Consider the following 12,726-nt stretch of genomic DNA (forward strand, 5'->3'; position numbering starts at 1 on the left):
CAAAATTGGGATTAAGGGGCTGGGTCTGTGGTCAGAGGTGTAAGAAGGAGTGGACGTGGGGATAGATTCTAAAGCTGAAGGCTGGGATGTGCTCTCAGCTCCATAGGCTCATAGGAGCTGTCTGGTACAAGTCCCATAGATTTAGAGACTTCAGACACTTCTGGAGCCATCTAGAACATCACGTTCAATTTGCAGATAAGGAAACAGATCCAGGGAACTGAAACAACTTAGCCAAAGACACATAGGTGGCAAAGGCGGGATTCCAACCCGGGTGTTCTGACTGTAGCACTTTGTGCTGTGCAAGGCTGTCTCCCAGACTGCTCAAGGAAGCAAAGGAAGGGAAGGTGAAGAGGAAACATTCCTTACAAGAAGCGACTTTTCCCCCTTAGCATGCACCAATCACAGCTTCTAGGACCTGCGGTCAGATAGGTATCTCCTTCCCTCACCTTATTCACTCTCCACACAAACACACCCCACCCCACCACCGTAACAATGGCCTGGGCCCCCGCCCCCATGGAGAGTTTGGAGGTATCATCTCCATCACGAATCATGTATTTATTGAACATCTCCCATGCAGAGGACGCAGAAAGCTCCATCTCTGCCAGAAGATCACAATATGATTAGGGAGGGAAGACACCTACATGAAACAAAGAAAACCATTATGTAAGACTGAATGAATTAGCGAACCAATAGCTCACTTCAGAGTCAGAAGACCTGAGTTCAAATCCCAGGTCTGTACATGAGTCCCCAGATAGAGGACACATTAGGGGGCTCCCACTCATCAAAAACATAAAGGACCTGGAAAAAGCTCAGGGAAGAAAAGTCAGGGAAGTCATTCCCCAACCCCTGGGCTCAAAAGTGAGGGAGCTAGACAGGGAACTTCCTAGGCTCCTTTCAGCTGGGAATCTTGTGAGTTTTCAAGTGTTCTGTGAAGTATAAAGACTGTGAAGTGTTGGAAGAGCCCTGACAAGGCAGAGACCTCTTCGTATTTGCTTGGTAAGGAAAGGTTTCCTGGGAGATGGGAAGTTTGGAGGTTGGACCCGAGATGCAGCTAAGATCAAGTCACATGTCTCTTGAATCCAATGGCTATTGGCCAGCCTTGAAGTGAAGACACCCTTACCTGCCCTAAACCAGACTGACTGGTACAGACTGGCATGATGGTTGTTATCCCACCACACTAGCCCAGCCCCTTCTCTCCTACCCTGGCTGTCTCCCTACACCTCCTTAGAAGCATGGAGCACAGCCAGATGCCTCTATTTTTACCCTTAGCATATGTGATCCCTTCACACTGCCAGCAAGAAGCCTCAATCTCCCTCCCAAAATGAAAAAGTGGGCAAACTTCCCAAGTTTACTTGGTCTCCCCAACGGACAACACCCTTCTGCCTAATCCCCCCCCCACTCCTAGACAAGCATCCCCCCTTGACAGAGTCCCTTCAGATGAGAGTCCCCATTAGGTCAGCCCCATTTAAATGAAATGATACGCCCCCCTGGGCAAATCTTAATCATCAAACATTTATTAAGCCCCTACTAAGTGCCAGATACCATGGAGTTCTTTTTTTTTCTTTTTGGAGGGGGGAGGGCAAGGCAATTGGGGTTAAGTGACTTGCCCAAGGTCACACAGCTAGTAAGTGTTAAGTGTCTGAGGCTGGATTTGAACTCAATAGCCAGTGCGCTATTCACTGTGCCACCTCACTGTCCCCCCCCCCCGCCCCGTGGAGTTCTAAATAGTGACAAATCAACTTGAGTTTATTAAGTACCTACTATGTTCCAGTCATTGTGGAGCTCTAAATATTGATAAATCCCTCTCTCATCTTTAGCCTTTGCCAAGATTGTCCTCAGGTCTTATGCTTGACCTCCACCTCTTAGAATTCCTCTGTTCAAGACAGCCCTAGCACCACCCTCTGCAGGAAGCCTTCCCCAGGCCCCCCTCCCCACTTTCTAGAACATTCCTCATAAAGTTACTTTGCTCCTGTTTCTGCATGTTCTCTTGCACATACATATCTATATTTCTTTTTTTTTTTTTTTTGCTATTTGGAAGGCAATTGGAGTTAAGTGACTTGCCCATGGTCACACGGCTAGTTTTTGTGTTAAGTGTCTGAGGCCGCATTTGAACTCAGGTCCTTCTGACTCCAGGGCCAGTGCTCTGTTCACTGTGCCACCTAGCCACCCCACATATCTATATTTCTACATGTTATCTCTCATCACTAGAGTGTAAGCTCCTTGAGGGTAAGGGTTGTTTCCACTTTCTTTTTGTACCCCCAGTCCTCATTTAGCACAGTGCCTAACATATAGTAAGGGCTTAATTAATGCTTGTTGATTGATTGGTTGATGAGTCTTAATTTGTAACAGCACCATTTTTGCTAATAAGCATCATGATTAGTGTGCATGGTTGTTAGACCTTCTCTAGGGTAGACACTTTCAGATGAAGGCAAGAGTTGTGCAGAGAGTGTAGGTGGGCTATGTTGACACACCCTGGGGCAGAGCCCCACCCATGTACACCTAAGTGAGCAGAAGAGGTGCTCTGTGCATTCAACAGAGGAGGAAATTGAGGCCAAGAGTGGGAGGTGCGACTAGCCTAAGGTCATACTGTGGGGAGGCAGTATTAATCTGGGCTGGGACTCTTACTCCATGGTGCTGTTGGCCTGGGTGTGGGCCATGGCCATCTGGTCACCAGCCTCTTGCAAAGTAGAGAGAAAAACCCAACTCCATCAAGCATCCCCAATGCTGCTCCCCTGGCTGCTTGTTTGACTTTCTAAGAACTTCATTGCTGCTGAGTACGAAGGAATCTGACAGCAGACAGATCAGCCAAGGGAGAAGCTCAACACACTGAGCCCCCTCACTCAGCTGGCTCCAAGGCTCCTGAACCTCCCCACTTCCCAGCCCCACCCAGACAAAGGCACCCTGCTCCAGGTCTGTCGGTCCTAGACAGCAAAGTTCCCACGATGAGGGAGAGCGTTAGCCACTTTTAGAGGGTGGGGAGCCCTGTGGCTTCAACAGAGGAGAGATGCTGAGATAGGAGGGTAGGCCTTTTCCCTTTCAGGAAACAAACACTGAGTCAGCATTGTTTGTTTCTCTCTCTCTCCTCCCTCCCTCTCTCCCTCTCCCTCTCTTCCCCTTCTCTCTCTCTCTCTTCTCTCTCTTTTCTCTCTTCTTACTCTTTCTTCCCTCTTTCTCTTCTCTCTCTTCTCTCTTTGTCTTCCCTCTCTCTCTCACTCTCACTCTTTCTGTTTCTCACTTCCTTCTCTTCTTTCTCTCTCGATCTCACTCTTTCTTCTCCCTCTTTCTCTCTTCTCGCTCCTCTCTTCCATTTGCTTTCTTCCTTCTTTCATCCTCTTGTTCACTCCTCATTGCTTTCTTATTCTCTCCCTCTCATAGTCTATTTCCCTTTCTTATCTCCTCATTCTTTTTCCAGTTCATTCTCTCTTCTTCTCCCTCTCCCCTTCTCTTTCTCATGTACTAGCTGATTCTTTCTCCCCTTCCCCTTATTTGCTCTCACCTTCTCTATTATCCTATCATTCACTCTTATTATCCTATCATTCACTCTTATTATTCTATCTTTTGCTCTATTAGTCTGTCATTCATTATCTAATGCCTTCTATCAATCTTCTCTCTACCTCTCTCAGAGAATCACAGACTGTCAGAACTGAAAGGGGCCTCACAGAGCATCTCACCTGACCCAGCATCTCCTCCACACCCACAATTACACAATGAGTGGTCATCTGGAGCCGCTGGGAGACCATCTGTAGAGGGGGGAACCCACTGCTTCTCATTTGACTTTGACACAATTTTACTTGTGAGCTTGAGCTGTTCTCATGCTCTGCTGCCTTCCTTGTCTCTGTGTCTCTCATCCTCCATCTCATTTTCTATCTTTATCTCCTTTGTTCTCTCTCCCTCCCATATCCTCTCATTTCCCCACATCCTAAATCTAGGTGATACCTAGGCTCAAGGATGTCACTCCAATCCACCTTGTACTGTGCTCTCTACCTCAACTGCATTCACCAGCATTCTTTCAACCCTCACCTAACACAGTATAGTGAGTGGGTAGAGAGCTGGCCTAAAAGACCTGGGTTCAAGTCATTCCCATGTGACTCTGTGCAAGTTTCTTCACCTTCAGTTACTTCGGTGCCCCCAGGAAATGCTCTAAAACTATAATTTGCCAAGAAGTGGCTGACCTACATTGGTAGAGGGAGTTTCCCCACCAAGAATTCCCCATACCTATAAAATCACAGGTCCAGTCTCATCCCATCCCATCCCATCACCTCTTGGTGGAATAATCCCATATATCCAGCCCTGACCTCTCTCCTGAGCTCCAGCTATATCTCTAACTACCCAGTAACCCTCTCTACCTGAACCACCAGCAGCTGCTTCAAACACATCTCTAAGATTGACCTTATCTGCCTCTCACTCCCTAAACCATTTGAACATTCATTTCTATCAATGATCCATGAGTTTCCCTGTCACCCAGACTAAGTTTAATTCAACCAATATTTATTAAGTTTGTAGAATCATGGAGTAAGACCTAGAAGGCACCTCATCCAACCCCTTCCTTTTACAGATGATAGAACTGAGTCCAAAGAAGGCAAGAGATTTACCCAAGGCAAGTAAGAATCAGAGGTGGGACTAGTGTGGGTCAGGCACTGTGCTAATGGCTACTGACACAAAGACAAAAAAAATGATTCCATCCCTGTCCTCAAAAAGCTTGCATTCTACTTGGTTCTGGGGCAGGAGAGGGCGACCCAGACCCATGTACAGCTTTGCCACTGGGCAAAGAGAGAACCAGATGAGGTTTTCTGAAGGAAGGAGAAAATACCTTCAGCTGGGGAAATCCAGAGGGGCTTCCTGGAGGAGTAAAGCCTGGGCTGAGCCTTTAAAGAAACAGAAGGATTCTAAGAGACAGAGATGAGGGAGGAGTGTATTGCAGGCATGGGGAGACCATTGCCTGTGTGAATGCAAAGAGGATAGAGATGACATACCAAGGTCAGAGACCAGGGGTCCAATCTGGATGGCATCATGAAATGGGCTAGGGAGAGAGACTGGACCTGGGAGGTCATTGGCATAGGAAACTCCCAAGTGAAGAAAGTCACTCTACCAATGCAGGCTGACACCATCTAGACTTAATTCTCTGGGGCACTGAGATAACTTGCTCAGGATTGCACAACCAGAAGGTACCAAAGCCAGATGACTGGAAAGATAGCTTGGAGCTCTATTGTAGACACCTTAACTGCCAGGGATGCATCCTCTACTAGACAAAATAGGGTCAGACTGTCACCAGATAGATTATTTGGCAGCTCTGGGAAAGCTAGATTGGAGGCAGAGAGAGAAGTGAGAAGGTTAGTGTACTATTCCAAGCAGGACCATAGGCATAGCAATAACCCTAACCCTAATTCACAACTGGAGTGGTGTATTGGTCTGACTGTTCTGGAAAGTCATTGAGAACTATCCTGGAAAAGCCATTCAACTCTTTGTGACCTTTGGTCAGGCTATACCAGGACTAGGGTTCCAAAGGAGGCCAGAGTTGGGGAAAGGTCCCACATAAAAATATTTCCAGTAGTAGCAAAGAACTAGGAGGAAGGTGGGTGCATGTCAGTTGAAGGGTGGCTGGACAAATTGCAGTCTGGGAATGTGATGCCATATTACTGTGCCATAGGAAATGCCAATTATCAAGAGTTCAGAGAACCATGGGAAGACTAAGGTCAATTGATGCAGAATGAAGGGAGCAGGACCAAGAGAACAATTTTCACAATACCCAAAATGATACTAAGGAAAACAATGTTGCAAGAGTGCAGAACACAGGTCCACAAAATGACCAGTGGCTGCCTTGCCCAGGGTCACACAGCTAGTAAGCTCCGTCCGCTGCGTCAGGCTGCCTCCCTGCAGGTAGTATCAAAAGCAGAATTTGAACCAAGTTCCTCTGACCAGTTGAACTCATATTCAAGGAACTTGAATGAGTGAAAAGCTTGACAAGTTTGGGTACCAGTCAATCTGTACTCAGTTTTCTTTTGTACATACTTTGGATTACCTTATCCTGGTATGTTCTTCCTGAATTTATATTAATGTGTACTGCATTAATATTAAAATCTTTGGATGATGGTCTTGGAGCTGGACCTTAGAGGTCACTTAGTCTAACCCCCTAATTTTAGAGAAGAATTTTAGGTCAAATGGGTACTAAGAGGCAGAAGCAGGGATTAAATCCAGGTCCTCTGACTCCCAATTCAACTTTCTTTTTACTGCAGCTAAGTGGCTCAGTGGTTACAGCAATAGGTTGGGAATCAGGAAGACCTGAGTTCAAATCTAGCCTCAGATATTTACTAGCTGTGTGACCCTGGGCAAGTCACTTAATCTCTGTTTCCCTTAATCCATGGAGAAGGAAATGGCAAACCCCTCCAGTATCTTTACCAAGAAAACCCTGTGGACAATATGGTCCATGAAGTCATAAAGGGCTGGACTGGACATGACTCAACAATATGTCCATTTATATAACATTTGTAAATAACCTTGCCTCCTGCCTCTCTCCCACCCCCACCTCTCATGGGCAGCAGATCACTCTGGTGGGTACAGATTGTAGAACAGAAAGGGAAGAACATGGAAAGAGGGAGTGGGTTCTGGGCCCAAGGCACCCAAAGTAGCAGGAACAGGAAGAGAGGTGAGAGGGTCCTCAGTGATCATGGAGGAGAAGCCCTCAGAACCTAGGGAGCCAGGCAGGCTCAGGAATCCAGATCCAGTAGCTCGGGGCCTCAAAATGGGGTAAAGAGAACACCAGATTAGAATAAAAGCCAAGGCCAAGAGCCCTGTAGACCCAGCTAAGACAGAGCTAAGCTTCCTGGGAAATGCCAACAGGCAGCAAGGCTTCCCAGCTACTAGGATGCCTCTAGCTCTTCTGCCCTGCCTTCCTCCCTCCCCTTTTGTCATAGAAGGGTAGACTGTGACAGCTGGAAAAAAGAAAAAGATCCACATGGGGTTACTGACTCACAGCCTGAGACACACTCTCTCCCTCCTCCTCTCCTTCCATCCCTTTCTCTGTCTCTATCTCTGTCTCTGTTTCTGTCTCTGTCTCCCTTCCTCTTCTCTTCTCTGTCTCCAATCCATCTTTCCCAGAGCTGCCAAATAATCTATCTGGTTACCTATGCCAATGACCTCCTGGGTTCAGTCTTTCTCCCTAGCCCACTTCATGATGCCATCCAGATTGGACCCCTGGTCTCTGACCTTGGTATGCCATCTCTATCCTCTTTGCATTCACACAGATGGTTGTCTCCCCATGCACATGCGCGTACACACACACACACAACAATTCATATACAATAGTAACTGATGAATACCTCCTAGAAAGCAGTATAGAGACCCTCTACTCCAACTCCCCCATTTTACAGATGAACATACTAAGACCCAGGGAGGAAGAGGGATTTGCTTAAGGTCAGCCAGGTAGTGAGGGGCAGAGCTGGGACTTGAACCCAAGTTATCTGCTCTAAATGGCCTCTTCTTTCCCCTATCCCTGATGCCTGTCAGCAGAACCACCTTTTACTCTCATCCCTCCCTCCTTTTTCCCCAGTGTAATTTCTCTGTTTCCCTCCCAATCTCTCCCTCCATCTCTTCCTCCCTGTCTCCTCCCCTCTGCTTCCTATCACCATCTCTCTCCCAGTTATCTCTCAAACTGGTCCTACTGTCATCTGGCCCTCCCTCCATCTGCTACCCTTTTCTATGAAGTCCCCGCCCCAGGAAGTGAAAGGAAACTGATAACAGGGACTCAGAGGTTTCTTCTCGACAGCTGGGAAGAGCTGCCACAAGCCTAGGTTCTATGAAGGCCTCAATTTCCTTATCTGGAAAGTGAGCTGCCACTGGAATCAGGAACTCCTGGAAGCAAGAGCTCTCTCTGTCTCCATAACTCTCTCTGTGTTTGCAAAAGGAGGAAACTGAGGCAAGAACCAGTGAAGCAAACTCTAAAGTCATGGAGTGGGATGACCTTAGCTCATGAAATAGACCAAGATGGATGGCCAGAGATCTAGTGGACAGAGGGTAAAAGAGCCTCTTCCATCTCCTTCCTATAGCTGAACCCTCTCCCCCCCCCACCCCCGTCTATGCCTTGAGAACCAGATTAGGGAACATTGGAATGGAGCCATCTGAAGCAGAGATCCACATGGCCTGAGACACACTCTCTCTCTCCTCCTCTCCTTCCATCCCTTTCTCTGTCTCTATCTCTGTCTCTGTCTCTCTATCTGTCTTTGTCTCTGTCTCCCTCTTCTCTCCTCTCCTCTTCTCTTCTCTTCTTTCTCTCTCATGCACACACACACACACACACACACACCACTACATACAGAACAATTCATATGCAATAGTAACTGATGAATACCTTTAACATCTACATATCCTAAGCACACACATACAAAGCAGTTCATACATAATAGTGACAAATTCTCCTGATATTTCACATGCACAACCTTCTCTCTCCTCTCCCTCTCCCTCTCCCTCTCCCTCTCCCTCTCTCTCTCTCTCTCAATCTCTCTCTCTCTCTCTCTCTCACACACACACACACGCACACACACTCACAATGTGCACACAGTGTCTCAGGGTGTCTGACCCTGCAGACATCAGAGACAAAAGGAGGGCCATCTGGTCCTCCAGCCCATGCTCCAGCCCCTTCTCTGCTTCCATGCCTGGAGAGCAGCAGCCCTGTGTGTGAGCAACCAGATGTCTCTAGAAGTCCATGGACCAGGGATACCTCCTGCTGACCTCAGAAGGGCCTGTGCCCAAGGGCTGCTGAGGGGCCACCTGAGATCTCTGTGAGGGTTCCCCTGATTTGCCACCTCCCCAGAATAGTCAGTGGGGTGCAGTGAAAAGCAGGTCAGCTCCAGAACCAGAGGACTGGATCCAAATGTCACCGCTGACACTGGGACCTTGGTCAGTGTCCCCGATGCCCAATGATCTCATCTATGAAATGGACTGGCTGGTCTCTGAGGTCCGTTCCATCTCCTATAATCCAATTCTCAGGCTCCCCAGTTCCATTCAAAGACTTCCAAGATACTCCCCCCCCACACACACCGCCCTCTCATAAAATATCCCAGATATTTCTGGTCTACTGGGAGAAATGAGATTTCCCCAACAGGTCATCTTCTCCCTGTCCTTGGCCCTACACACTCCCACCATGCCCTCTTCCTGACCCCGAGGCACCCACCATCCAAAGCCCCCGAAGGAGACGCTGCGCTTCCTCCCAAACATTGTGGCGGGCCTCCCGGGCATCAGGGTAACGGCAGAGCAAAGCAGCAGCAGGTTCTGGGGTTGCCTGAAGTAAGGCGCTCAGGCTTGGGGTGATGCACAGACCGCTGAGCTCTGGGGTCTGCCCACCCCCCACACGCTTCCTGTGGGAGGGCTGACTCAAGCCCAGTGGAAGCAGATTAGGACAGTGGAAAGTGTCTCCGAGAGCAGCCAGGCTCCTCCAGGAGAGACCAGTGCTGTGCTCCTGACCTTGGGGCCAAGCTCACAGGATGTGGGTCTGCCCAAGCAGTAGAGGAGGCAGGGAGGAAGGAGGAGAAGGAAAGCAGAAGGTCAGTGGGGGCAGGGTCCCCCCACCCCACCCCGTGCCACCACAACCCAGGGGAACTGGCAGCAGCGGAACCACTCAGCTGGCAGATTACGCCACCCACTGCCGAGGGTACCCACCTCTGCCCTACAGCTATCCTGGCTGCTTTCCTGAAACCCAGGATTCTGAGAATTCCCACGGGGCCCCTTGCCATACAGAAGACACCACCCTTTTCTCCAGGCACTGTGGCTGCTGGGGAATGTCACAAGCCTGACTGAGAATGAGAGTCCCCAGATAGCAGCAAAAAATGGCCTGCAGGCTCTGTCCCTGCAGTCCCCAAGGAGCTCCAGCAGCGCCCATCACCCCTTCAGGGGATCAAACGAGCCAGCACTGGTAGCACATTTAGCGCAGGGCCTGGCACAGGGTGGGCATCGATAAGCGCTTGTGCCCTCTCTCCTATGTACAAGGAGGCAGTGGGGCACAGTGAGAGTCCAAGGGCCTCAATTTAAATCTTGACTCTTATTTCCTGTGAAACCTTAGGCAAGTAAGTAACTTCCCTCCATCTAAGCTTCAGTTTCCTCACTGGTAAAGGGGTGGGGATGGGGGTGGGGGAGGCTTGGCCTGGATCAGCTTTACTATCTCTTCCAGTGTAGACTTCTCTCATTCTGCAAGCTCTGTCCCTCCCCACCTAAGGGCAGATCCAACATCCTGGGCAGGAAACAGCTTCCTCCTCCCATAACATGTGCATGTATAAACATATATGCATGCGTGTGCACACACTCACATGAAGGTGCCCAAAGCCAAACACATGATCATTATGTTGAGGGAGGGGTGGGGTGCCTCACACTGCCAGGAACTGCTTCACCCATTCCTAGCCATGATCATCCCCTAACCCCCAGATCACTGCTGCGCCTCCAGAGGAACAAGAGACCTAGATGGTACCACCTCTCAAGAGAAAATGATGGTGCACCAAGTGTGATTCCTCGAGGGGGTGACATGGTATGGGGTGGGGTGGAATAGAGAAGGAGCACTGGATTTGGGAGTAAAAGGGCCTGGGTTCAAATCTTCACTGTTCCAACCTTTGTGACCTTGAGCACATTTAACTCTCTGGGCCTCAGTTTCTCTATCTGTAAAATGAAGGCATTGGACTAAATGGCCTCTGAGGTCCCTTCCAGCTCCAAATCTAGAACCCTATCTGTGATCTTAAATTCACTCAGCTCTAAATCCCTAAAATCCTTCTAATTAGAAACCCTTTTACATGGGTAGACTTTCCTCACGGAAAGTTCCCTATATTTGTTAGATCAAAGGTCTTTTAAAAAAAGTTTTTTGTTTAATTATTAAATTATTTTAAAATATAAATTAAATTATTAAAAAATGTTTTTTTTTAAATAGGGGCAGCTAGGTGGCACAGCAAATAGAGCACCAGCCCTGGAGTCAGGAGGAGCTGAGTTCAAATGTGACCACAGACACTTGAACACTTACTAGCTGTGTGATCTTGGGCAAGTCACTTAACCCCAACTGCCTTGCCTTCTCGCCTCCAAAAAATTATAAAAAATAATAAAATAAAACCAACAATCCTGATGAGAGACATCTTTCTGCTTTGTCTGGTGCATTCATACATTTACTATGCCTGCTGCTTCCTGTTGGAGAGCTAAAGACAAAAAGGAAACAGGCCCTGCCTTCAGAGAACTTGCAGTTTATAGGGAGAGACAACATAGAAACAAACAGAAAGCATAGACTAGATACAAAGTAAACACAGTCATTTCCGAGGGGGGAGAGCAAAGGGCCTTGTGGAGGGGCCACCTGAGTTGAGCCTAGAAGGATCACGGGATGCTGAGAGATGGAGCTCAGAGGGTGGGCATTCCAGGCACAACCTGTGTCAAGGTATCTAGGTAGGAGATGTCACATGCAGGATCCTAGTGGCTAACCTGGTTTGGGCTGGCACACAGAGTGGATGAAAAGAAGTGATAAGTCCAGGGTGAAAGATGTTAAATGTCCCACAAAGGAGTTACAGCAATAGGGAGTCATAGGGGTAGAGGCTTGGAGCTGTAAGGGATCTCAGGAGTCATCTGGTCCAATTCCCTCATTTTGCAGGTGAGGAAACTGAGGCTCAAAAGAGTACAGGAAATGGGTTCCCCCTTCCAAACACAAGCCATCTATAACTCTCCCCCCTCCACCTCTAAGAAGGAGAAATAAACGGGCCCCTGCTGTAACTGCCCTGGTCCTTCCAGGCCCCTAGTTCCAGCACACACACCCCCTTCCCCTGGTCTTCCTGTTTGTGGCTGCTCTGGGTGCAGCCCTCATAGGAAGACTGGGCTGCAAGAAAGAACCAGCATGGTGGGGAGTGGGAGGGGACAAAGGGCAAGGTTATTTTTGCCCCCAGGCTACATGTTTTCCCTTCCTCCCCCACTCCCCCAACAGGCAGGCCTGAAGTGGGGGTGGATGGGTTGACCTCAGTCTTCAAAGCCAAGAAGTGGCCTCTCGGTGGAGCACAGAGTGCTCTGGTTTGGGGGGGCAGAGGGGGCAGGCGGGAGGTGGACAGTACCTGGCATTTAGCTCAGGTCTTTGGTTTGGATAGGATGGGATCCTGGCTTTCCCCCTGAAGACTCATGATTTTTGGGGGGAGGAGCATGATTGCCAACTTTCTCCTGAGACCCAGAGGTGACAGTAGCTGAGCAGAGAGACTAGAGGTTCTGGCTCCCTCCCCTCTGTCCAGGAGACACATCTCCTCCCTGGTCTGCTGCACACCTCAGGCCACTGAAGCTCCTCCTATGATTGCCATACAACGCCCTCCCCCCTCAAAAAAAAATCTACCTTAAAGCAACAGGAAGAGGAACTGAAGCCAGCCCGCCCCAGTATTATTGGCTGCTCCTCATCCAAGAGTCATTGGAAAAACATGAAGGCAAAGGTTTGGTCAGCCAGAGGAAGGGCCAGGGCAGCCCAGTGTGGGACAGTGGGATAAAGACTGGATTTGGACTCAAGGGGCATGGGTTCAAATTCCATGTCTAATATTTACTGCCAAATGACCTTGGGCAAGTCACTTCCTGGACCTCTGTGAAATGAGCATCCTGGACTCCATGGGCTCTCAAGGTCCCTTCCAGTGAACTATGGCTGTAAAGAGCTAGAGAAATGGTGTGATACACAAGAGGGAATTTAGAATCAGAAAACCTGGTTTAGAGCTCAGCTTTGATACTTAGAATCTTCATGACTTTGGG

General features: G+C 48.7%; 1 protein-coding gene across 2 annotated transcripts in view; it reads right to left on the reverse strand.

Annotated features, from left to right (window-relative positions):
* The window catches only part of RAP1GAP2 (RAP1 GTPase activating protein 2), a 253,579-nt gene that overhangs the window by 219,953 nt on the left and 20,900 nt on the right, over positions 1 to 12,726 (reverse strand). The gene's annotated exons all lie outside the window — the stretch shown is intronic.

Source organism: Petaurus breviceps, unplaced genomic scaffold (genome assembly GCF_028583685.1).
Source record: "Petaurus breviceps papuanus isolate PSGF00001 unplaced genomic scaffold, PetGlider_PUasm1.0 186, whole genome shotgun sequence".
Lineage (NCBI taxonomy): Eukaryota > Metazoa > Chordata > Mammalia > Diprotodontia > Petauridae > Petaurus > Petaurus breviceps.